This window comes from Tamandua tetradactyla, chromosome 11, assembly GCF_023851605.1.
Source record: "Tamandua tetradactyla isolate mTamTet1 chromosome 11, mTamTet1.pri, whole genome shotgun sequence".
Lineage (NCBI taxonomy): Eukaryota > Metazoa > Chordata > Mammalia > Pilosa > Myrmecophagidae > Tamandua > Tamandua tetradactyla.
In genome coordinates, this window is record NC_135337.1 from 79,625,274 (window position 1) to 79,647,068 (window position 21,795).

Here is a 21,795-nt window from a genome sequence, read left to right on the forward strand (position 1 = left end):
ACCCGGATGTGGGGACGGGCGGGGCCGGGAGTCCCAGCCCTGGGGCTGTCACACCTTCCCTCCTCGCCCGCACACCCCGCTGAGTTTCCTCCCGGAAGCCTGCGGCGCAGACCCGCATCGCCCCGCCTGTCATTCAGGCCCCCGAGGGTGGGGAGCGGTGTCCAATCAGGGACGGCCAGGGGCGGTGCCGAGAGCACTGCCCAATCAGCGATGCCGGGGCGGGGCGACGGCAAGCCGCGGGATGTTTCTTTGCTTCCCGCAGCGGCGAGAGCCGGACTCACTGGCGGCGTCGGTCTCTCACCTTCCCCGCTTGCGGGGGCCGCCGGGAAGACACCGCGGAGACCCCCGGAGGCCGGACAAGGTGAGCGCGCGGGGCCGGGTCTCGGGCCTCGGATTAGGGAGGGTGACCCGGCTCGGAGCCCTTTGAATGAAAGCGGATCGGGACTTAGACAGGGAGAGACTATATTTAAAAAAAAAAAAAAAAAAAAAGGAGCTTTGCAGGAGGGAGAACGCACGGGTCTCAGAAACCCACAGGGGTGGCGAAAGCAAAGGGAAAACGGGTTTTTGAGGGAAGTTGGGCCGCGCGGTCAGCGCCGGGTGGAAATGTGTCGCTGCGGTCGGCGGATTCTCCGACGAGCTGATGATGGATAAAGGGGCAGGTTCTGCCTTTGGGTGCTTTCTCAGGCCTGCGGGCGCGGTAAGAAGTGGGCCTTGGCGAACTGTTAGCTCGAGGCCGACCACTGTGCCTAGCCTCGTGTGTGCCCAGCTCAGTACTGGTATTTCTTCTCTTTGGGCCTCAGCTTTCAGGAAATGTGAAATCATGATTTCCGCCCCCCCCACCCCCCACCTTTCTTCTCCTTGGCTCAAGATAGTAAGTTCCTCAGGTCTGACCTTTCACTTTTTCTGAGGCTCCCTCTGAAATGCAGCTGGGAAAAAAATCTCAGAATAGTGTTTCTTCCAGTAGAATGGCGGGGAGAATGCAGTTCCACCCCTTACAAAGAGGTGGATGAAGATGGAGATTCAAAACATTCATAGAAACTCTGCTGGGGTGGTTAACGCAGATTGTGTAAAATGTGACTTGTAAGACCAAGTAGTAGGTTCAATTCTGATTGCTTGATTTGACAAAGTTTGTCATCGCAAGGATAATAATTAACTGAGACATCTGGTACCTGAATGGCTATGCGTTTTCAAGTTACTTAAAGCTGAACCGTGTGCCCTAGAATTTCCTTTCTCTGTTTCACCCTGGAGCACTGGGTGAGAGGAGCGATTCTGCTGTATTCTTATTTAAACCGTGGAATTGTGTGATCCTGGTGTTATTTAAATAACCAGTGGTGGTGTGAAGCAGGTGGGTCACGTGGCATTGAGAGCAGAGGTCTGAAGCCAGTGAGTCACTGGCTCCAGCTGAGTTCAAAGTTGAACCTGCAAAGAAAGGTAAATGAAGGTCCTTTTGAGTCTTCCTTGGAAGCTCACCCCACCCCAAACAGCCCCAGAAAGAGCTGTTTATGCAGAGAGAAGCTACCTCATTGGAAGGGGGGAGATCCTCTTGCAGATGTGCTTGGAAGGGATGGTTTCCCTTCTAATGTTGTCTTGTGGTGGGCTTGGGGCTGTCGCTCTGCAGTTGCTTTGTTTTTTAATATTTTTATTGTGCACAACAAGCAAACATACAAACATTCTTGACATACAATAGTATACAGTCAGTGGCTCACAATATCAGCACATAGTATTCATCACCATGATCATTTTTTGAACAGTTGCATCTCTCCAGGAAAAGAAATAAAATGAAAACAGAAAAAACTCTTACATGCCATCCCCTTACTCCTCCCTCTCATTGACCACTAGTATTTCAAGCTACTCAATTTATTTTAACCTTTGTTTCCCCTATTCTTTATTTTTTATCCTTATTTTTTACTCATCTGTCCATACCATAGATAACAGGAGCATCAGACACAAGGTTTTCACAATCACACAGTCACATTCCTGCAGTTGGTTTGGTTTGGGCAGGCAGAGTTGCTGCAGAGTGCAGTTTGTGCAAATTGAGAAAATCTGTGGAGCTCAGATTGGAGGAGGAGAACATTTATCTGCTGTTGAGCAGGTTTGTGAATTTGAGGGTTCCGATTGAGGTCAGAAGCTTAAACTGACTTAGGTTGAGACTTTAATCACTGGTGGAAATTGTGATTCTGGAGGAGCGAGTGTTTCTGACCTCTAAGGAGGGGAGAGAAGGGTGTGTGGAATCTTCTGTTGGTAAATCCCGGCAGGTTTAGCATTCCCTCCCCCATTCCATAGATTGAGCCACACTGGGATTCCATCTCAGCAGTGAGAGTGGTTCCCCAAACTGGGAATGTGATTAAGCTGACTGAGGTTTCCTTGTAACCTGTGGCTGAAGCAAACGCTTATCTGAGCTGGTTCAAACGTTGCCTTTCTTACCTTTCGTTTCTTTTAGGAGCCTTTGCTGCCACATAACTCTAGTATGTCCATGCATTTAGGAATTTTATTCTCTTACTTGAGTGTGTAAGAGTTTTATTTTCTTGGTTGAAAATCTGAGTGGAGTGAGGGATAAAGTCTGAAGGAGCTCAGAGAATCCCTGAAATAAAATATTTGTTTTAGGCTGAAGTTTAAAGAATAGTGAAGGCATGTATGGATTCACTACTCAGGGAAATAAATAGGACTTGGGCAGTTGGGGGAATCTCCTGATCCCTGATCTCATCTCCCTTCTGCTGCCAGGAACGCTGTCCTGATTCTTTTGTGGTTCTTTATAGCTTTATCATCTATTATGTTTTATTTAAGTTTGCCTCTTTGGAACTTTTCTAAATGAGAAATACCATTAAATTACCATTAATAATTACACTGAAAAGTTTTGCTGTGATTTCTTTGTTTCAGTCTGAGGCTGTGGGTCACCCAGTTTATTTATCCAATTCAGTGCTTATGGGGCTTGCAATTTTATTTTTTGTTCTTGTTCTTGTCAGTATGCTTGATACAGTCATGTCTTTTTTTTTTTTTTTGCCTCCAAGTGCAAATGTTTTTGTTGCTAAAGGTAAATGCATCATAAATTTTCTACCCAGTAGAAATGTATTTGCATTTTTCTTCCAAAAATTCACTTTTCACTGCTTTTGTTGGTAATTCAAAATGCACTATTTATTTATTTATGTATTTGTTATATTTTTATTGTAAATATAGCATATATACAAAGCAAAGAAAAAAACGGCAATAATTTCAATAATTAAAAAAGCACACTTCAATAAGTAGCTACATGACAGATCCAAGAGTTTGTCATAGGCTGCTATTCCACTATCTGAGAGTTTTCCTTCTAGCTGCTCCAAAACACTTGAGGCTAGAAGGAATATTAATATAGTGATTCAGCAGTCACACTTGTTTCTCTCTGTTATGCTTCCTCCTCCTTTGATCCTTCTCCCAGTCTGTAGGGATCTTTGGGCAGTGCCCATTCTGACTTTTTCATGTTGAGAAGGGGTGTCCACACTAAAGGATAGGGGGATGTAATTAATTGATAATCTTGAAGAGGCTGGTGCCTCTTGGTTTCAGGGTTTATCTGACATATAGTTCCTAGGTCGGGAATTATAGGGGGTTCCAGGAAAGCAAACTTAGAGCATGAAACCTTTATAGAGTCTCACTTCGAGCCCTATGTGTTCTCAAGAGTCAACTGGAATGATGCTGGCTGGGGTTTAGCAATCAGCACTATCTAACTGAAGCTTGCATAAGATTCCCCCCAGAATAGTCTCTTGACTCCACTTGATCTCTCCTGGCTACTGAGGCCTTATTTTATTACACCTCCTTTCCTCCCTTTGATCCGGAAGACATTATTGATCTCACAGTACCACAACCAGACTCATCCCTGAGAGCTGTGCCCCACGCTACTAGAGAGACCTTCACCCCTGAATGTCATGTCCCAAGTTGGGTGGGGTGGGTGGGTTGGCAATGACCTTCTTTTCCAGAGTTGGACCTAAAAATAGAGAGGCCACATCTGGGGCAACAAAGAGGCTTACTAGAAGCAATCCCAGGCCTCACCATTGGCAGTCTTAGCTTCTCCCCTACAGGAACAAATTTCATAAGGACAAGCCTCAAAATCAAGCACTTGGCCCATTTTTTGGGGGAGTCCCCAATGGTTAAGAGGGTACCTAGGGCTTCCTAGATGGGAAAGTTCAGTAGTTATATAAAAAAGATATACATATTTCCCCCCCCTTTGGACCCTCAAGGGACTCCACAACACCTCCCAATTTTCAGCCCACCGCAGTTCGAGATGTGTCCCAGCACTGTACCAAGCTGTGTAGAAGTACATGGCCTCATTCCCACTCTGGACCCCAGGAGTCTGGGTCGTTCAAATGGTCTATCCAGACAGACTGATCCAGATTATGTGTTAAAGAAAATCCAGGATCCTGACACAATAAGCCTCTCTGCCTTTGGCATGTTTTAGTTTGTTAAAGCTGCCTGAGTACGATATACCAAAAACAGAATGGCTTTTAAAAAGGGAATTTATTAAATTGCAAGTTTACAGTTCTAAGGCTATAAAAATGTCCAAACTAAGAGAAAGATACCTTGGTTCAAGAAAGGCCACTGGGTTCAGTACACCTCTGTCAGCTGGGAATGCACGTGGCTGGCATCTGCTGGGCATCTTGTTTCAAACATTTCCCCCTGGGGATGTTTTCTTTCTTCATCTTCAAAGGTCTCTGGCTGCGTGGGCTCCCAAACTCTTCCCAAAATGTTCCCTCTTAAAGGACTCCAGTAAACACCCCACCCTGAATGGGTGAGACACATCTCCATGGAAACCACCTAAGCAGAAGGTCCCACCCACAACTGGGTGGGTTACATCTCCATGAAAACAGCTTAATGGAAAAAATCCCACCCAGCAGTATTGAATGAGGATTAAAGAACATGGCTTTTCTGAGGTGCACAACAGTTTGAAATCAGCACAGTCCCACACAGCTAGAGTACACACACTAATCATCCTCTACCCTGTGCTCTGATTTACCCCATACCCATCCAGATCGGCTTCGTTTTTAACTCCAGCTGAGGCCTCATTTTCCCTTTGGTCATTTCGGCTGTTGTTATACATAGCTGTGCTAACCTTCAGGGCTGAAATGCTCCATCTCTGGTCCCAGATGTCACAGTTACTCGGAGTCCCAGGGACATACTAGCTGATACACAGCTCAGTGTCTCAGCATTCAGAAATACATTTGCAACTTGAGACCTAAGTGCAGCTGCTACAAGGGCTTACAGTCTAGGCGCCCACCTTCCTACAAGTATTTTCTGAACGAGACCTTAGCATATTTGTCCTCTTGATTCTGGCTTATTTTGCACAACTCACTGTCTCTAAGGTTCATTCAGCTTATCGCATGCCTCTTGACCTCCTTCCATTTTGTAGCCACATCATATTCCGTCATATAAAGGTATCACAATTCACCATTCTGCTTCTCAGCCACTGTACCCTTCGGCTCCCTCCATCCCCCAGGCATCATGGATAATGTCCAAAATAAAAACAAACCATGACCTACAGTATCCTTACTTGGTTGTACAATCAGCAACACTCTCAACTTTAGACAAATTTCATTAGTCTTTACCAGAGTCATAGTAAGGGAATCATGCATTGTCTGTCCTTTTGTGTCTGGCTTATTTCACTCAGCATTATGTCCTCTTCAAGGTTCATGCACTTATTATATGCTTCAGGACCTCATTTCTTCTTTCTGCATAATATTACATTGTATGTAATATGATCAACTCATCTGTTAATGGGCATTTGGATTGTTTCCATCTTTTGGCAATTGTGAATAGTGCCATTACGAACTTTGGTGTGCAAATGTCTGTCCGTGTCATTGCATTTAGCTCTTCTGTGTATATACCAAGTGTTGGTATTGCTGGCTCATAGGGCAACTCAATGTTTAGTTTTCTGAGAAATTGCCAAATTGTGTCCCACAGCATCTGCACTATTTTACATTCCCACCAACAGTGAATAAGTGTTCCAGTTTCTCCACATCCTTTCCAACATTTGTAGTTTGCTGTTTAATGAGCAGCCTTATGGCTAGTGAAAATGAGCATCTCTTCCTGTACTTTTTAGGCATCTATACTTGCTCTTCAGGAAAGTGTCTACTCATATCCTCTGCCCATTTTATAATTGAGTTGTTTGTTCTTTTGTTGTTGAGTTTTATAATTTCTTTACATAACGTAGGATATCAAGCCTTTATCCAATATGCGGTTTCCAGATATTTTCTCCTATTGAGTTGGCTGCCTCTTCATCTTTTTAACAAAGTCCTTTGAAGCGCAGAAGCTCTTGAGCTTAAGGAGTTCCCATTTATCTGTATATTTTTTCTTTCACAACTTGTGCTTTAGGTGTAAAGTATAAGACGCTATCTCCTATTACTAGATCTCGAAGATGTTGTCCTCCATTTTCTTCTAGAAGTTTTATGGTACTGGCTCTTAACATTTAGGCCTTTAATCTATTTAAAATTAATTTTTGTACAGGGTGTAAGATAGCGGTCCTCTTTTATTCTTTTGATTATTGATAATCCAATTCTCCCATGCCCATTTATTGAAAAGACTATTCTTTCCCAGTTCAGTGGATTTGGGGGCCTTGTTGAAGTTCTGTTATCTATAAATATGGTGATCTATCTCCACCCTCGATTTGATTACATTCATTAATACTTCTATCTTTGTGCCAGTTCCATGCTGTTTTGACCACTGTGGCTTTATAGTAAGCTTTAAAGTCGGAAGTGATAGTCCTCTCACGTCATTCTTCTTTTTGTAGGACATCTTTAGCTATTTGGGGTCTCTTTCCTTTTCAAATACATTTGGTAACTGGTTTTTCCAAATCTTCAAAATAGGTTGTTGGGATTTTGATCTGTATCACAGGTCAATTTGGGTAGAATAGACATCTTAACAACATTCAACTTTCCTATCCACGAGCATGGAATGTCTATCTATTTAAGTCATTTTAAAATTTCTTTCAGCAATGTTTTGTAATTTTCTATGTATAAGTCCTGACATCCCTGATTAGGCTTATTCTCATGTATGTGATTCTTTTGGGTCACTATTTTGAATTGAATTTTTTCCTTAATTGTGTCCTCAGATAAGTCAGTGCTTGTATGTAGAAACATTACTGATTTTTGTACATAATCTTTTATCCCGCCACTTTGCTGAATTTGTTTATTAGCTCAGCTAACTTTGTTGTAGATTTCTCAGAGTTTTCTAAGTATAGGGTCATGTCATCTGCAAATAATGAAAGTTTTACTTCTTCCTTTCCTATTTAGATAACTTTAATTTCTTTCTCCTGTCTAATCACTCCAGGTAGGATTTTAGTACAGTGTTGAATATTAGTGGTGACAGTGGGCATCCTTGTCTCGTTCTGGATCTTAGGGGAAATCCTAAGATTTCATCTGTCACTGTTGAATATGATGCTGGCTAAGGGTTTTTCATATCTGCCCTTTTTGATATTGAGAAAATTTCCATTGATTCTTGCCTTTTGAAGTGTTTTTATCAGGAAAGGATGTTGAATTTTGTCAGGTACTTTTTCAGCATCAGTCGATATATTCATGTGATTTTTCCCTTTTGATTTGTTAATGTGCTGCATTACATTGGTTTTCTTGCACATTGAACCATGCTTGCATTCCTGGTATAAACCTCACTTGGTCGTGATGTATGATTTTTTTTAATGTGTTGTTGGATTCAGTTTGCTAGTATTTTGTTGAGAACTTTTGTATTTATGTTCATTAAGGAGATTGGTCTATAGTTTTCCTTTCTTGTAGCCTCTTTATCTGGTTTTGGTATTAGAGTGCTATTACCTTCAAATTTTTTGAAGAGTTTGAGCAGGATTGTTGTTAGTTCTTTTTGGAATGTTTGATAAAATTCCTCTGTGAAACTCTAGTCCTGGGCTTTTTTTTTGTGGGAAGACTTCTTATGTGTGATTGAATCTCTTTACTTGTAATTGGCTTTTGAGATCTTCCATTTCTTCTTGAGTCGGTATAGGTAGTTTATGTGTCTAGGAATTTGTCCATTCACCTGAGTTGTCTAATTTTTTGGCATAGAGTTATTCATAGTATTCTCTTAAATGATTTTTAAAATTTCTTCGGGATCTATAGAAATGACCCCCTCTCATCTCCGATTTGTTTATTTGTGTCCTCTCTTTTTCTTTTTTAATTTAGCTAGGGGTCCATCAATTTTATTGATTTTTCTCAAAAGAGCCAGCTTTTGTTTTCTTTAATTCTTTGTATTATCTTTGTATTATTTTATTCTACAGTTTGTTTATTTCTCCTTTAATCTTTGTTATTTCTTTTTTATTTACTTTGGGGTTAGTTTGTGTTCTTTCTTAAATTCTCCCAGTATGCAGTTAAGTCCTTGATTTTTCTCATTTTTCTTTCTTAATATAGGCATTTAGGGCAATAAATTTCCCTCTCAACACTGCCTTCACCACATCCCTTCAGTTCTGATATGTTGTATTCTCATTTGTCTCTAGATATTTACTGGTTTCTCTAGCAAGTTCTTTGACTCCCTGCTTATTTAAGAGTGTGTTCTTAACTCCGTATATTTGTGAAAACTCTGTTTTGGTGATTATTAATTTCCAGCTTCATTCCATTGTGGTCAGAGGAAGTACTTTGGATAATTTCAGTCCTATTAAATTTATGAAAACTCAATTTGTGTCCCAGCATAGGATCTATCCTGGAGAACCTTCCATGTGCACTAGAGAAGAATGTATATCCTGGTGTTTCAGAATATAATGATCTATATATGTCTGTTAGGTCTAAATCATTTATGAAATTGTTTAAGTTCTCTGTTTCCTTGTTTATCCTCTTTCTGGTTGTTCCATCTATAGAGGAGAGTATGTATTGAAGTCTCCAAGTATTGTTGAAATGTCTATAGTAATATAGTAATTTGGTACTGTGATAAATTATGTTAGATATTTCATAACATTTTTGGATAAAATATTTGTAGAATGTGCCTAAACAATTGCAGGGTGAACTGATCTTTTGAAAAATGAACATCCTTGAAATAATTACCAGGCCAGGATCTGAAAGGGGGATTCTCACCAGTCACCCTACTTGAAACGATTCCCAAAGTTCCTCTCTTTCTTCAGCCGGAGCCATTATCCTGAATTATAAGAAATTCTTCCCTGCTTTTTTTCATAGTTTTATCATCTGTGCATGTTTCCTGATTGACATCTTACTGATGTAAAAGCTTACAATCTAGGAAGCTTTACAATAACCCTGATAACCTATGCTCTCAAATTCAGTTCTCAGAGTTTGCACGTTATAGTTAGTCCATGTTAATGAGGCGTTACAATATTTGTCTTTTCTTTTCTGGCTTATTCATTCAACATACTGTCTTCAAGTTTCATTCACCTAGTTGCCTGCCTCACAACTTCATTCCTCCTTGCAGCTGTTCAATATAGTCCATTGTATGTATATACCACAGTTCCCCCTTCCATTCCTAAATTGTTGTACCCTTAGGCTACCTCCATCCATTGCAGAATCTAACACTGCTGCCATAAACACCAGTGTGTAAATGTCCGTTCCTGTCCCCACTCTCAGTTCTTTCAAGTATACTGTGGGGTTGCTGGATAATATGGCAGCCCCACCCCAACCTCCTGTGGAGCCACCACACTGCCCTCTGGAGGGCTGCGCTTCTCTACTTCCCTGCCTGCAGTGACTAAGTACATCTCTCTCTCCATATTTTCTCCAGTACTTGATTCTCTGTTCATTTTTAAGCAGTTTTACTCACACATCATACAGTCCAACCTAAGTAAAAAAATCAGTGATTCCTGGTATAATCACATAGCCATGCCTTCACCACCTCGATCTATATGAGGACATTTCCATTTCTTTTGCATAGAGTCCCATACCCCTCCACCATATCCCCCAAAACAAATCTTTAGTTTTGGCAAATTGCCTTTGTTATACTCTGTGGAAGCATATTACAATGTTATTGTTAACTATAGACCTTAGTTTGCATTGATTGTATCCCCCCCCCCCCATTACCATCCCATTTTCAATACCTTGCAATGTTGGCATTCATTTGTTCTCCCTCAGGCAAAAATTTCCGTATTGTTGGTTTGGAGTTGTTAAGGAATCCACCCAGAAGCAAGCCAGAGCTTAAGGGAGAAAGCATTGGAGAAAGCAGGTGAGAGTCAGTGAAAGGAGAGAAGATGGCTCCAGCTTTCTCTTTGAGAGCTGGATTTTTAAAGGAAAACTGTGCCAGGAGGGGAGGGTGCCCACTAGGTGGTGTGTTATTCCTTGATTGGATGGGGTGTGTTGTTCCTTGATTAATGATCTGATTGCTGGGGTTCTAATGCACTGCTCTCCTTTGATGTGCAGCTGCAGGTACCATCAAGGGTTATCAAGCAGGAACGGGCCTTGACCACCTGCCTGTGGTTATTTAATTTATAGGCATATCTGGCCTTGCTTCATTTGCCTTCTGGGTGGAGCGTTGGCATGCCTAGGGGTGTTGCTGCCTATTCTGGTTTGCTAGCTGCCGGAATGCAACACACCAGAGACGGATTGGCTTTTTATAAAAGGGGATTTATTTTGTTGGTTCTTCAGAGGAAAGGCAGCTAACTTTCCACTGAGGTTCTTTCTTATGTGGAAGGCATAGGATGGTCTCTGCTGGTCTTCTCTCCAGGCCCCTGGGTTCCAACAACTTTCCCTGGGGTGACTTCTTTCTGCATCTCCAAAGGCCTGGGCTGAGCTGTGAGTGTTGAGATGAGGAATGCCAAGCTGCTTAGGCTGTGCTACATTGCACTCTCTCATTTAAGCACCAGCCAATTAAGTCAAACGTCACTCAATGCAGCAGACATGCCTCCTAGCCTACTGCAGATGTAATTAGCAACAGATGAGGTTCACGTACCATTGGCTTATGGCCCCAGCAACAAGACTAGATATGCTCACCTGGCCAAGTTGACAACTGAATCTAACTGTCACGCTGCCACATCTGGTTCTGCAAAAGAAGCTGAGGGGTCCCCTGGTTAAAAAGTCCTTCTTACATGTAAACGTCTTTTTCTGAAACCTGACCCTTATATTTGTACATTTAATCATGATTGTCCACTCCAGGCATTAAGTTATACCTTCCCAGTCCTTATCCTCTGTTTTTCCTTCTGGTGTCATACATGCCCCCAGCCCTCCCTCCCTCAACCATACTCACACTCAGCTTTGTTCACCATCCTTACAATATTGTGCTGCCATCAGAATTTTGGATCTTTACAATCAGTCTTGTTGAATGTTCTGTACTCCATCACTATGATAGGTCTTAATTCCTGTGAGACCTCTTTCAAGCTGTTGTACCATATTAACTGTTTTAACCAGGGAGTAGAGTCCATGGGCTCTCATTGTTCCAGGCTGGCTGTAAGTACCAGGGTCTTAATTTTATCCCAGTTAATTACTAATTGGGTCAGAGGTTCCCTTCCTCCAGGAGATAATTTTAGGGCAGTGGGCACTGTATCCATGGGGAATTTAGGCAAGGCAAGAGTTCTTATGGTTGTGCAAAGGTATCCGTGTTTGCCCAGTATCGATTACAGTCATGAAGGTCTTCCAATTGTGGGGAGACCAATAAACCACCAGAGAGGTGGAGCAGCGAATGTCTCCAGGTTACCCAAGGTCAAAAGATCTATTACTACATTTTCTTCTGGAAGCTTTGTGATTTTAGCTCTTACATCAAGTCTGAATAATTTTTTTTTGGTATGGGCAGGCTCTGGGAATTGAACCTGGGTCTCTGGTATGGCAGGCGAGAATTCTGCCACTGAGCCACTGTTGCACTGCCCTCTGAACAATGTGAGGGATTGTGTATGGCAGGAGGTGAAGTGTTAATGTTACTGTTTTACATGTGGCTATCCAGCTGTCACATGATGTTTTTTTATATCAGTCTCATATACTACAACCTTGGTAAACTCATTTATTTGTTATAATAGTTCAGTGGACTATTGAGATTTTTCTATACATAAGATCATGTTATCTGCTAATAGAGATAGTTTTACTTCTTCCCTTCCCATCAAGGCTTTGTAGATGACCTTGATCAGGCTGAGGAAAGTTCATTCCATTCCTAGTTTGTTTGTTGCATGTTGCCATAAAAGAGTGTTGGATTTTGTTAAATGATTATTCTGCATCAATTGCAATGATCATGTTGTTTTTTTGTCATACATTCTATTAATTCATTTTAAAAACAATGATCATGTTTTTTTTGGCGTATTATGTTTTCTGATTTTAAGATGTTATATTGCTGGGATAAATCCCACTTGTTCATGGTTGTTTCAGTTTGCTAAAGCTGCTGGAATATAGTATACCAGAAATCGAGGGGATTTATTAAGTTTCAGGTTACATGTCCAAATTAAAGCATTGACAAGAGGATACCTTCACTGAAGAAAGGCCAATTGTATCCAGGTTCCTTTGTCACATGGGAAGACACACGATGACATCTGTTGGCCTTTTTGTCCTGGGTTGGTTTGAAATTTGGCTCTGTCAGCTCCTTTGAGTGCAGATGCAAATAATCCTCAACAAGTATACACCAAATTCAGTAATATGTTAAAAGAATTTTACACCATTGTGCTAGTTTTAAACTGTATGCTTTGTGATTACCAATTCAGTCTTTTTATTTGTTTCACATTTATCAGATACTCTGTTTCTTCTTGAATTGGTTAGTAGTTTGTGTCTTCCTAGGAATTGGCCCACTTCATCTAAGTTAGCTAATTTGTTGGCATACATTTATTCATCGTGTTTATGATCCTTGTATTACTGTGCAGTTCATAGTGATTTCTCCTTTTTCATTCTTCAATATGTCCACATTCTCATCTTCTTCATTGGCCTTTCAGGGTTTGTATCCCATTCCTCCGGATGAGCCATCATTTCCTGTGTCTTTGTCTTTTACTCTTGTTGCACACTGTAGATTTTAATATTTTAAAGTGTTAACTCTGGGATTTATTCCCTGTGATGTTTGTTGTTTTGGTTTTGTAACCAGCTGGTGATAACACAGATTTTCTGGAGCTTCTGCCCTCCTTTCAGGAAGGTCTGCCCAAGTTGAATGCATCGTGTGGATTTTTTTCCCTGTCTCTCTGGGCCTGCGTTTTATCCTGGGTTTTGCTTGTTAGTTGTCTTGGAGTTACCCTGTTTACAGGAGTGTCCGCGACCGTCTCGTTCGGCTTCTGATCCCCGGCCGGCGAAGGGAACAGGAGGGGAGAAAGAGACAGGCGCAGGCAAATCCGCGCTGGTGAGAAACACAGATCCAAGACACGTAGCAGTTGTAAGCACAGACCTTTACTGGAGTTAAGCTTGCATTCTCTGTTACAGGTTCCGCGCGGGCGAAATATCCCGCGGGGGAACAACCTCTATGCGGCCGTCAGGCACGGCTCCCTGTGGGTCGTCTCCACCCACCCTGTCCGGGTAACCTCTTATATACTGTGCCCAAACCCAATAGGTTAGTGCCACGTATACAGAGGTGATTGGAAGATAGGGTTGGTGGGCGCGTACGTCATACGCGGAGGCAGGATGCGGGCGCCATCTTGGCTCACTCGATGGGCGGGGGGAACTCTAGAGCAGGCTGCAGCGCGACCACTAGGCCCAACCCGGGAGGCGGCTCTCCACACAGGAGTTTGTTTGTCCCTTCTGTTTCCCAGGAGACAGACCTTCTTCTCTTGGGTGTTTGAAGCTGGCAAGCCTTTCCCCAAATTGTCTGTCTCTATAGTTTCTTACACTTCTTTCGTTGTTTTAAAGCTGTTTTTGCCTGGTGAGCAAACTCCGGGAGTTGGGGCATGTTGGAGAGGACTTTCCCAGTCAGTCTTTTCCAGCTGACACAGGGCCAGGAACCCACAAAGGGGGCACAGACTGGCTCCAAAGTGCCCTGGGGAGGGGATCAGGAGGGGTGCCAAGGGCTTCTTCCACAGATCCCCTGTGCTTTCTTGGCCTGCCTTGCAAAGGCAGCCCTTCAATTAATCATCCTCCTACATCCCTGAGGAAGTGTGGTATCTTTGTCTCCTCTGCCCAGCCTTTGTCTGGGGTGGGCTGAAACAATGGCCACCCTCAGAGCTGGGCCGCCAGTGAGATGAAGTAATCAAAAGCCATTGTTAGTGACTGGTAGTGCCCACCCCTAGTCTTGGTGAAGAGGGTTTTTATGTCCCTTTCTCTCACTGGTGAACTAACCAAGGACTTGACCCCAGTGTTGCAAGAATGAGGGACAGGTGCTGGTAACTGCCTTGGAGAGGGTAATTTACTGTTCTTGGACATAATTTGTCACCCTCTTGTTACCCCTCTTCCTTGGATGCTCTTCAGTGTTCTTTTGGCCTCTGGAGTTTCAAAGTGGTTGTTCAGACAAGTCCTACCTGTGTAATAGTTGTTTTGGCAGAAGGGCTGAGTTCTGCTCTGCCATCTTCCTGCAGTCCCCTCATCTTTCATTCTTGATTTTCAGAAAATTGAGACTTCTCCCTCTTTTTCCCTTAGTCGATTTAGCTAAAGGTTTGTCAATTTTTAAATATATTGTGTTGTTGATTTTACTCTTATTTTTCTATTCTCAGTATTGTTTTTTCTACTTCAGTCTTTGTGATTTGCTCCCTTCTGCTTGTTTTCACTTGAGTTTACTCTTTCTCTGATTCCCTCGGGTCAAAGGTTATTTATTGACTTGAGATCTTTGCATTTTCAATATTGGCTCTTAGTTATAAATTTACCTTTAAGAAATGCTTTTAGATTCATAAGTTTTATATATATATATAATATATATATATAATATATATATATATTTGTTGTTGTTGTTCCTCTCAAACTGTGTTCAACTTTCCCTTGCGATTTCTTTTTTTAAAAAACTGGGAAGTTGAGTATTACTGTAATTATTGATCTGTTTTATATCAACATTTTTAATTGTGAAATGTATACCGAAAAGTGAAATTTCAAACACATTTTAGCAAGTAGATTTAGAATAATTTTCAAAGTATTGTATGGATTACTGTGCCCCAATTTCAGGCATTTACTTCTGGCTGTTCTAATACACTAGAAGCTAAAAAGAAATGCCTATAGAATGATTCAGTAGTCATAATCATTTGTTAAATCTTAAGTTCTCTGTTACACCTCTTCCCTCTCATTTGATCATTTTCTCAGTTTTAATGGATTTTGAGACAATGATCATTCTAACTTCTTTATGTTGAAAAGGGGTGTTGACATTATGGGGTAGGGGAATGTCACAGATGGATCTTCTGGGAGAGACTGGCACCTCTGGGTTTCAAGGCTTATCTGGCATAAGAACAGTCTGGAGGTTTGAAGTTTCTGAAAAATAAACTTAATAAGTTAAACTCTTAAAGAGTCTTAGATAAAGCCCTGGGTTTTCTTTAGGGTTTTTGGGAATACTGTTGGTTGGGGCTTGGCAATTTGTAACATCTGGCTGAAGCTTGCATAAGAGTAGCCTCCAGAATGACCTCTCGACTCTATTTGAAAACTCTTTGCCACTGAAACCTTATTTCGTTACATTTCTTTTCCCACTTTTGGCCAAGCAGGCATCCTCAAACCCAGGATACCAGGGCCAGGTTCATTCCTGGGTGTCATGTCCCATGTTACCAGTGAGACTTGGATCTCTGAAAGTCATGTCCCGATGAGAGGGGAGTGTAATTAATTTATTTGCAGAGTTTGGCTTAGAGAGTGGCCACCTCTGAGCAAAAAAAAAAAGATTCTTTGGAAGTGCCTCTTAGACATGTTTTTAAGTAGGCTTAGCAGTCACCATTACAGAAACAGATCTCAGAAGGGCCAGCCTCAAGATCAAGGGCTTGCCTTATTAAGTTGGGAATCCCCAGTGCTTGAGAGAATACCAGGAATTTCCCACGTGGGTAAGTATAATGGTTCCATTTTTTCCCCCTCTAGTCCCTCAAGGGACTTGCAAATACTTTTTTATTATCTGCCCCAAATACTCTTCAATATATCATGGTTTTATATTAAGCTATACAGGATCATCAGAGCTCATTCCCTATTCTAGGCTCCATGTATTTAGGTTGTTTAAGTAAACTGGCCAGACAGGTTAAGGTAGATAATATGCTACAGAAAATTTAAGTTTTGGGCAAAATAAACATCTCTTCCTTTGACTCACACAGAAATTGAAATTTTAAAAGACAGACAATATCATCCTTTATCCTCTGTCCTGATTTACTTTAGTTCCAACTTGATCAGCTTCATTCCTATCTCTATTTGAAGTGTGATCTCTTTCATCTTTAACAGTTGCTGTATAGAATAGTGCTGATTTTCAGAGCTGTAGAGCTCTGACTCTTAAGTGTCACACAGGTATCCATAGATCAAGGGAACTACCAGGTTGTACAGAAGGAGCACAGCATCTCAGAATTTAGAAATGACACTTAAAGCACAGGAATAAATGTGGCTACTGTAAGAGCTTATAATCTAGGCTCTTTTTTTCTTATAAGCATTTTCTAAATGAAACCATACAATATTTGTCCTTTTGTTTTTGGCTTATTTTGCTAGAGATCTATTTTTGATTTTCTGTATTACTACTACCAGTGTTATATTTGAGTTAGATTTTCTTTTTTGACCCTTTGGTCTCTTGCTATTTTTAGGGATGGATGCAGTACTATTTCCACTTCTCATTTGCTTTTTTTTCCTACTAGGCAGCTCAACATGTACACTTCCCTGAACAGAGTCATTTTTCAAAAAATAAAGGTATACATAGGTTTGGCATCAGATAGTCAAATATATATATATATATATTTTAAAATTTCAATTATGATCGGATTGAACAGATAAATTTAGGGGAGATTTGACTTCACAAGTTTCAGAGTTGTTGAAGTTTTCCTTCAAATTTCTTTACCTTTACCATCTTCAATAAAACTTTAAAGTACTCATCGTGCTGTAGACAGCCTTATCACTGAATGGGTTCCCTTGACATCATGTGTTCCTGAATAGTAAAGGCTCCATTATTTTATACACAGCTATTATTTATCCAGAGAAACTTGCAGCAATTAATGACAATGCTACATTGAGTGTAAAGTTAAGTCTAATTCCCAGAGGTCTTAAAGGAATAATATATACCGTCTTCCACAATATAATAGGTTATCCATTTAACCATCATGGACTTCCCAGGTTTATTTTTCATGTTTTCCTCTATTATATTTGTAATATAAATATAATATTTTATATTTTAATTCTTTCTTTTAATTTCTTTGGGATATTGTCATCTTTTTACCTTAGGGGTTGGCTCTATCTTCCAGGTCTCTCCAGTGGAAGTTGTAATCCCTTCTTTGTAGCTGATGTAGCTGGGTTTGTTTTCTTTAGATTTCGGGAATCATATCTTTTGGTTAGACAGTGTCCTATTACTTTCTTCCATAATTCCGTGCTCTTTAGTTCATGGGTTTGGTGTCACGTATATTGCACTGAGGCTGTTACTTGGGTGGTCTTTTTTTTTCACAGTTATCAATTTTATTTTTATGTTTTATACTATAAAATGTAAAATAGATACAAAGCAAAGAAAAAAGCAATAATTTTCAAAGCACACTTCAAGCTGCTTCTAAACACTGGAAGCTAGGAGGAATATTAATATAGTGATTCAGGAATCATACTTGTTTGCCAAATCCTATTCTCTGTTATACCTCCTTCTCCTCCTTTGAGGCTTCTCCCAATCTATAGGGCAATGCCTGATCTAATTTTCCATGTTGAGAAGGGGTGTCGACACTAAAAGATAAGAGGATGTAATTAATTGATAATCTTGGAGAAGCTGGTCCTTCTGGGTTTCAGGATTTATCTGACCTAAGAACCCTTCAGGAATTATCAGTTCCAGGAAAGCAAACTTTGTGCATGAAATCTTTATAGAGTCTCACTTCGAGCCCTAGGTGTTCTCAAGAGTCAGTTGGAGTGATGTTGGTTGGGATTTAGCAAACCATGGCATTCAGCACCATCTAGCTGAAGCTTGCATAAGAGTCACCTCCAGAATAGTCTCTTGACTCCACTCAATCTCTCCTGGTTACTTAAGCCTTATTTTATTGTACTTCTTTTCTTCCCCTTGGTCCAGAAAGCATTGTCGATCTCATGATGCCAGGACCAGACTCAACCCTGAGAACCATGCCCCATGATGGCAGGGAGAACTTCACCCCTGAATGTCATGTCCACTGCAGGGCGGGGTGGGGGGGAGGAGGGGGGAGGGAGAGAGGGAGGGGCCATATATGAGCAACAAAGAGGTGTCTTGAAGCAGCTCTTAGGCATCACCATGGGCAGTTACTTGGGTATATTTTTTATCTTCTAAAACTCTTTGGCTCTAGTACCATCAGATCCTTCAGTGACCCTCTTGGTGGTGCCACTTTCCTCTAATTTGAGGTTTAGTTATTTATTTGAGAAGCCCTGATGGCTTGATGAATTCTTCAGGAGCCAGGCCCTTTTCAGACACATTATCCGGGTAGGAGAACTTGTCTCTGCCTGGGCTAGATATGAGGGGACTAAAGCAGCCCCTTGACTACGGTTTTCAAGGTTGGGCTTGTTTAAATCAAGCAGCTTGGGAAATCTGCAGCTTGACATTTTGGTGCTGCTTCTTTGGAACTGAAAAGAAATCAGAGATGTTTAAGAAAGCCAGATATTTATTTCCAGCATTATCTGAATGATGATTTTATTTCTCAGTCTTCACTCTGCCCCAGAATTTGCCCTAAGTAAAAATATATATTTTTAATTATGTGACTATGTCATCATTAGTCACATAATTAAAAAAAATGTATTTTTGTCTAAGTCTAATCATTACTCTCTAAGTTCACTGTTCTAGTTTGCTAGCTGCCCGAATGCGATATACCAGAAACAGAATGGCTTTTAAAATGGGGAATTTAATAAGTTGCTAGTTTACAGTTCTAAGGCCGAGAAAATGTCCCAATTAAAACAAGTCTATATAAATGTCCAATCTAAGGCATCCAGGGAAAGATACCTTGGTTCAAGAAGGCTGATGAAGTTCAGGGTTTTTCTCCCAAGTGAGAAGGCACATGGTGAACATATGTCTCCAGTATGACTTCTTATGTGTTGTGTAAGGCAGGAGTAATAAATGAAAGCTTTCCCACATACCTCACATGTATGGATTTTCTGTCCTCTGTGACCTCTCACATGTCCCTTTAACGACAAGGGCAAGTGAAAGTTTTTCCGCATTTCTTACACTCAAAAGGATTTTTACTACTGAGAGTTTTCAAATGTTTCTGAGATGTTCTCCCACAGTCCTGACATTTATAGGTTTTCTCTGCAATGTGAGTTTTTACAGGAGAGTTTAGGCATGGGGGACAACCACAAAGTTGTTGGCATTCCTCACACTGATATGGTTTGTGTCCAGTATGAGATTTTTTTTATTCTTAAGGAAAGAATGATCCTCGAAGGTTTTTCCACATTTAGTGCATTCAAAGAAACTCCCGGGAGTTTGTCTCTCGGCTGGAAGGGCACATGGCGAGCAAGGTGTCATCTGCTAGCATTCTCTCCTGGCTTCTGATTTCATGAAACTCCCCCGGAGGTGTTTTCCTTCTTCATCCCCAAATGTCACTGGTTTATGGGCTCTCTACTTCACGTAGCTATGTCATTCTTCTCTGGCTCTCTCTGAATCACTCTCATTCTCCAAAATGTTTCCTCTTTTATAGGACTCCAGAAACTAATCAAGACCCACCCAAATGGGTGGAGACATGCCTCTACCTAATTGAGCTTAACAGCCACTCTTGATTAAATCACATCTCCCGGGAGATGATCTAATTACAGTTTCAAACATACAGTACTGAATAGAGATTAGAAGAAATGACTGCCTTTATAAAATGGGATTAAGATTAAAACATGGCTTTTCTAGGGTACATACATCATTTCAAACCAGCACAGTCACTGAGATTGTTGTATTTTATTTGATTACTTATCATTCTCTCCCACAAGAATGTAAGGTCCATATTATTCAGGATTTTTATGAATTGAGTCTATTTCCTCAAGCTACCAGGTCACCCATCCTTTGCATACATTGGGGGCAATGATTTGTGCTGAAACAGTATGTGGAATGTTTTAGGACTCAGTGGTTTTTGAGGAAATGGCTGTGAACTTCACCCCAGAAGAGTGGGCTTTGCTGAATCGTGCTCAGAGGAACCTCTACAAAGACATGATGTTGGAAACCTGCAGGAACCTGGCCTCAATAGGTAAGGATGGTTTCGTTTCTTCACTTAGTCTTCTAGTGAACAAATACATCTTATATATTTTCCTTTTTTATTGGGGTTGAGTAATGGAAATATGTTGGAAGACATTGTCCTAGCCCTCATAGAACCTGGGGTCAAATAGTTTTTTCATGAAAATAAAGTTTTATGTGTTAAACTTGACTTGATATTTCTCTTGGTTAAGTCTTAAAGCTCCCTAAGTTTTTTTAAGTATGTGTATAATTTCAGTGTTGCTTTGGGGAACTGAGAGGAGCTTTGTGATTCTTACCTGTGAGACTTATGCCATGAAATAATACACACTTGACATGGTAATTTTGCTGTAAATATCCATCCTTAGTGGTCGTAAGGACCAAGATATTGGCCCATCTTCATGGAAGTGTGGGTTGCCCTTCACATCCTACCTCATCATGTGCTTTATCTGTGAGCAGGGTGGTGGCTGCACACCTCTGGTCTCTCACAGAGCTGGGAACCATGGAGGGAGGATACATCCAGGGCATTGTGCACTTGAGAGGAGCAGGTTTTGGATAAACTATATATAGAAATAGCAATTAGGAAAATAAATCAGTGTATGAGAAGTGTCAAGTTTATCATTTACCTTAGAATTTTTGCTTGAGTTTACATCCATTCTCTCTTTCCTTCTTTTCAAGAAAAGACTTTCTGTGTTTCTTCTTATAAAGGTAGCATTTGGGCATGTGCATTTTTCCCAGTTCTTTCCTACTTTTTGATAATATTTTGTTTATATCAACAACAGCCACTATCGTTTTAGAAGTATTTCTTGGAAAACAGGTTGCCATTTTGACTCACTTCCCCTGTAATTGCCAAAGCCCCCCAAAAACACATCTTTAGAGTCTTCCTTTCCTTCCATGTTTATTGTTAACATTTTTTGTTAAGAATTGTTAACATTTTTGGATCAGTGTATAGAAAGAAATCCATGTATATTCTATTTTCTTTCATCCCACCATTTTTTCCCCCAAGAAATTGAATTGTGTTACCAATTGTTACAGATTGTTGCCTTCAAGTTAAAACCAGTGGATCAGGTCCTCAGCAGGATGTTTTGGGGAATAAAGTATCCAATGAAGAGAAAATAGTGAGATTCACAAGAATTGATTCCAGGTCCTCTGTTTTGGGGGAAAACTGGAAATTTCATAACACTGAACATCAGCCCCAAATCCAAGAGAGGCCCTTGAGGTAAGTGGCATTCATACAGAAGGAAAGAGTATTTCAATACAGCATTAGAATGTATTGAAATTTAAGAAAAAGCATAAGCCTAACTAAATAGTTGTGAACTGAGAGAATTTTCACAAGACATATTTTCATAAATATGATGAAGATATTGAGTGTTTGAAACACAGTTCAAAATTAGAAACAATTCTCTACATTTAAAAACACTGGGAGATGGTGCAAGGGTAGTTCAGTGGTAGAATTCTCGCCTGCCATGCAGGAGACCTGGATTCAATTTCCGGACCATGTACCACCAAAAAAAAAAAAAAACAGGGAAAGTCATGGCTTTAAAAAAGCTTTACGCTTGGTCTGCTTCACAAGAATGCAAACAGTATAGAAAACATACCCATTCACTGAAAATGGGATATACAGTCATAATACATTTACAACATGCATTATTATTACAACATAATAGTCATTTATGACAATCAGTTAATTATTAATAAGTAAATTACTCATTAACCATTAATAGT

At 40.7% G+C, this 21,795-nt stretch overlaps 1 pseudogene across 1 annotated transcript in view; it reads left to right on the top strand.

Moving 5' to 3' along the window:
- The first annotated feature begins 228 nt into the window (after positions 1 to 228).
- The window catches only part of LOC143650440 (uncharacterized), a 28,696-nt pseudogene continuing 7,129 nt past the window's right edge, over positions 229 to 21,795 (top strand). The window contains exons 1-3 of the transcript XR_013159556.1: positions 229 to 361; positions 19,960 to 20,086; positions 21,106 to 21,289. The product of XR_013159556.1 is annotated as an uncharacterized LOC143650440 (transcript). The remainder of the gene's footprint in view (positions 362 to 19,959; positions 20,087 to 21,105; positions 21,290 to 21,795) is intronic.